We start from the raw sequence: 5,912 nt of genomic DNA on the forward strand, positions 1-5,912 counted from the left end.
GAGAATAAAAATAGACTGTTTTCTCTAAAATGTGAGTTCAGAAAAAAAGATTCACTAAACAGAACAGAAATACATGACCATGTTTTTGAATATGAAATGTATATTATATATATATATATATACACACAAAATTATAGAAACACATTTAATATACATACACAAACTGTGTTACTGTTTACTGTACTGATGTTTTTTCATTTATTCTAATAGTATGTAGATGTAAAATCACACTCACTTCTGAGATAAATGGTTTAAACACTGTTCAGGGAGTTTTTTTCACAGTGCTGTATATACCCTAAATATATTTCTGTAAAATTCCAAATGCAGTAAAATGAATAAAATTCAGGTATTTTAGTGTAACACTTTCATCAGTGTTAGCGTTGTTACTCTAAAACAGTGTTGATTGACTCATTAATGTTAAAGTACTGTAGTACTGTATATATTAATTTATTTACTCCCTGTTGACAGTAATTCATTAATGTACTCAGTATGTTAGTTCTGCGTTACTGAGGTGCACTGTTGCATACTTGCCAGTTAAACCTGACATATGCCCACCTGTCAGCACAGACACCCATCCTAATCAGGAGGACAAGCACAAGTTCATTCTTTTATGCTCTTTACTAAAGCACCACAAAGCCGACAGCAGAGCTGGAGAAAAACAGCCCAAAGAGCTGAGATCAAAATTCATTCATCCATGATGAATGCACTTCTAAGATTGTTGAGCATACTAATGCCCTTTATCACAATGCCAGCGTCTCCTGGCTCAGTGTCATCCTCAATACTATTTCTTCAAATTGTGTAAATGCCCATGATTGTGCACTCACATGTCCTTCTCCACATCACCAATGACAGACCTGAACATAAATACAAACACATAATCACTGACTGGTCAGAGAGGTAGACAAGCAGAAGTCTGTCTTTCTAAGGCTTGTGAAAAACACAACTGTAGCTCAGCTCTTCACCAACATTAGCTCAAATTCAATCAGACTCAGATGTTTTCTGCTGTTAATGTTGTCAGTAATATTAGAAATATTAAAGCACTTATTTACTGACTTAATTGCCATAACTAGATTTACCTGTCTTTGATTTATGACTTGGTTCAATTCTGAATCAGCTGTAGATAGAATTCATACTGCTGATGTTGAAGTAGCATCTCAAATTTCATTGGGACTCTATATGTTTCCTAACCTTCAGAGATCAGAATCTAACCAAATAAATAAAATAATCAAAGACTCATCTTGGTTATATCTAATCATGGGAGTTATATATGTCAATGAGCACTTAATGTTTACAGGATTCATATTAGTATTCTGTCAGTTCTAAAGTTTGTACAGCACCACCTTCATGAAACTACTGCTTACACTGTTATTGCACAGATTTAGTGAAAGTGCATATTTTGTTAAATGAGTAATCTCTGCAATTACATAACACATGACAATTTTGACTACTTATGTGTAAACAACAGGTGGTGTAATTAGTTTTGCATATACTGTCTCAGGGCAGGCCCCCGAGCATGAATTCAATGTTGTTCTGACCCCCATTCTGACTCATCTGTTTGTTTTTTATTTTTCATTCATTTTCAACAACACATAGCCAACAGCTGACAACTGTCAATAAACACCTCATACACCATGGCAACTCTTAGCAACAATTTAGCAACTGCATAGAATACCATAGCAACTGTCTAGAAGCCCCGTAGCAACCACCTGGTATACCACAGAAACTGCATAGCAACTCCCTAGTAACTACCTGGAATACCATAGCAATCACCTGGAAGATCATACCAAATGCCTTGCAACATCATAGCAACCACCTTGCAACACCTTAGCAACCACCTTGGACATCATAGCAACCTCGTAGCAACACCCTAGCAACCACCTGGGATACCATAGCGACCACCTAAAAACACCCTTGCAACCACCTCAGATACCATGGCAACCGCCTAGCAACACCTTAGTAACCACCCGTGTTACCATAGCAACCACCTAGCAACACACTAGCAACCACCTTGGATACCATAGAAACCTTCTAGCAACACCCTAACAACTCTCTGTTATACTATAGCAACCCTATAGCAACACTGCAGCAACCAGAAGTCTACAGCCATGCACATGGATACCATACCAAACACCTTGCAACACCATAGCAGTGATCCTGGACACCAAAGTAACCTCCTAGCAACACCCTAGCACTCACTTCGGATAGTACAGCAACCAGCGGTGTAAATAGTACTGAAAGTCTACTGTTTACTGTTGTCTACTGTAAGTACTGTTACTGTAGTGATCATTTACTCAAGTACAAGTAAAAGTATTAGTAAACAAAATTACTCAAGTAAAAGTAAATCAGTAGTTTATTGAAAAACTACCAAAGTACTCAAGTTACTAAGTTACTTTTTTGTACTTCTGCTGTCACAACCTGAAAATAGTTGACTTGGCTACATCACTGGAAATAATCTGCACAGAAAAACACTACTGCAAACATGATATTATGTGAGAAAAAAGTTCTGAGAGCTGAGACTGATCACAGTCCGCTCTGCTAGTGCACATTTACACACCTTTCTGTGAACTGTGTAAGGAACAAGGTTTAGATTAAACTGCATGCATTTCATGGTTAGATAATTATATAAGACTTCCTAGTTTATCTGTGTCCAGTAAAGCATTTAAAATCCCTGAAAGACTGTGCAGAGAATATTACTGTTTAATGAAGTTCATTTAAGAGAAAAAACTGAGCCAAAATTATGAGTAGATTGCTTAATCAGTAATGTAATTTTAGTGAGAGTCCTGCTGCCCATTTTCACTGATTTTTTTCTACCATTAAAATCAGCAGGAACATCAGCAACTTACCCAGCTTGCTGATCACTTCATACAGAATCAGACATTATTACTTCATTTTACAGTTAAACAGCCTCTCACAGCTAAAGACAAACACCAAGGCAGAGAGAGACAGAGAGAGGGCGGAAGAGAGAGAGAGAGACAGAGACAGAGAGAAGGTGGGGAGGGATCAGATCAGGCTTAAACAATGACTTATGAAGAACCTGTGTTAGACTAGATTTCTTGTAGCTGTTCACAACCATTTATCTCCAAAACAGCAGCTAAACCAGGCTGTATTTTAAATGGGTAAACTGTAGGCTGTGAGCAATGCTGGGTGTGTAAGAGAGGGACCGCTGGCATGTTTCACAGCTTGTGAATAAAAATTGCTTTACTTTCAGGCAACCAATTTCTGAAAGAACTCGCTGGGAAGCGCTTTTTATTTACGAGCCGTGAAACACACCGGCAGTCCCTGTCCATCAGTTTCATCTTTCGCCGACAATTCTGACGAGTATATCCTGTGCCCTGGGATTTTTGCCACTGCTGGTAGACCCGTATGACCATATGCTTCAATACACCTACAAATTCAGCTATTTCCTTCACACTATGGCCTTTGGCCCAAATTCAATCACTCCTTTTAGCCAATCACTAACATCTGCTTTGCGACCCATTTTCCACACATCGAATAAGACATTCACTGCTCTGTACCACCTCTTCTCAATCTATGAATCCCATCGCACACCCCACAGGTATTTATAGCCCGACCATCCTTGTGCAACAGCATCTGCAGTAGCCTGAAGTTACTACCACCTTAAACACACAAAGTGATTCATGTTTTGTACAGGGAGCTTATTAAATTAAATTACATTTCAGAAAAATATTTGTTTTCTGATATGATTTTCTGGCTTTTTTATTATTGCAACTCAAATAAGTTGTTAATATTTTGAAAGAAAGATAGAAAAGATAAACAATAAAGAATGTTATCAATACAGACAATTAAGCAATAAAGAAACAACAAAGAACGGAGCATTAGTTTGGAAGAAGCCATAATACAGTCACCAATGACAGTTCTGATAACTCACATTCAGGCGAGCAGTATAATACATGTAAAGTCAATATGGCGAACTGACATTCATATTACTACAATCTGCATCCTTTCTTATGCAAATACATTCTATTTACACTAAAGAATATACCTTTCAAAAAGAAGAAACAAAGAAAAACATTTTGATTACACAATGCATAACAGGCTATTATGAATTCAGCGTTATATGAGGCTAACTAGCTCTTAGTTAAGTTTATGACAGTTTCTAATTGGAAGTAACATAATCATGACAACTGACACAGAAAACCTTTTCAATAATTAACGTTTAACCAAAAATATAACTCGTCTGAAAGTGTGAGATTTTGAACATATGACACTTCCCACTTCAGCCACTGGATGGCACTGTGGACACATGACAGAGGCAGAGTCTTTTATGAAAATTTATTTCTCTGCTTTGGAGCATAGCATGGGTGTGATTCTTGAGCTCTCTGGGTCGTCATAAAGAGTTCTTGTCTTTAGGGTTAGTTTTAAGTTTATATTGAGAAGCAGTTTTATGATAGAGGTTTCAACCATATCATGGCTTGATTCAAACAAGAAGAAAGAGCTGTAGATTCCCTGGGGGGGCTTCACAACTTTCTGGAGTGTATATGGTGTGAAGGTGGGAGGGTAGGGTTTAATACAGTCGGAAAAGTCGACGCCTAGGTAGACTTGTTGGCTGGCCCCGTAGAGGGTGGTGGTTTAAAAACAAGTGTAAGCTTGTCATGTGACAGCAAAATGGACCAGTTCTTTAGTAAACAGTGAATTTCAGAAGAAGAATTAAAAAAAATGAAAACAATAATAATAAAGAAAATGGAGTAAAAACATCTCAACAGGTTAACATGTTTACAAAAACACGCTTTGCCTCACATGCAAAGGCTTAACTAAACCAAAACAAAGTGTTTGTCAAAACATCCAGCATTGCATCAGAAACACTACACTAGCTTAGATCTGCTAAATTAAAAAGAGCCTCTTAATACTGAATGTGGAGCCTCTTGATTGTTTTCCACATATAATAGAAATAAAACTAATTTTGGGGATAATATGCAGTACAACACCTTCTCATTGGGTGGATGAGCTTTAGGCTTGACTTTGTGTTCAGCACAGGAAATTACACTTAATTTTAGGCTTAGATTGTTTAAAAACTGCAAAAAAACTGCAAAAAAAAAACAAGAGGTGGTTGTCCCCAAAAAACAGGCTGAAATTTGGTCTGGAATCACTGTTTCCTGTTGACTTTTTTCCTCTCAGACTGTGTTAAGGTTACACTCATTACTGCTGATTTCCAACACTGTCCTTAGTGCACTTGTGTGTTTTTACAGTCTTTGAAAGCCTGAAGTTCTTCCCACACTCTGAGTAGTGATACGGTTTCTCTCCTGTGTTTCTGTGTTTGTCTGCAAGATGTGTTCACGTGGAGGGAACCAGATGACTTTTGCTGAGTATGGGAATGTCGTCTGGACTCCATATTCTTTTATCTCAACTGCTTCAGCAGCTTAACTTTCCTCTTGGTGGAATGTCCTGAGGTGTTTACGGAAGCACATTTAAGCTGGGTAGGAACGTACAGGAGAAGACTTGAAACAGGACGTCATTAATTTCTAGAAGAAAATGAAAAGAAAATATATACTCAATTTGCAATGCAACAAAACTAGTCTAAAAACTAGTCTAATCAAGAATGCTTCACCTACACCAACTGACAGAAAGTGTAAAGAAAGAATAAACTTACATGTCATGTGGAAAAACCCAATAACCTTATGATTTATATTCCTTAAATACCAAATAGACCACTGATGGCTAGTAGAGTACAGCAGCAAAACAAGAGCTAAACAGGAGCAAAATATTGGCGTAAGCTATTTACAGATGCATAAATAGAGTGAAGAAAATAATAAAAAAACAAAAACCAAGATAAAATATAATGTACAGTACAAAAATAAATAGTAAAATTGCATAAATACTATGCAGTTGACATTGCAGTGGTGCACGTCTCCTCCAGTGAATGAACCGAGTGATTATGCACTGTAAAAGATGAC

This window comes from Colossoma macropomum, unplaced genomic scaffold, assembly GCF_904425465.1.
Source record: "Colossoma macropomum unplaced genomic scaffold, Colossoma_macropomum, whole genome shotgun sequence".
Classification (NCBI taxonomy): Eukaryota; Metazoa; Chordata; class Actinopteri; order Characiformes; family Serrasalmidae; genus Colossoma; species Colossoma macropomum.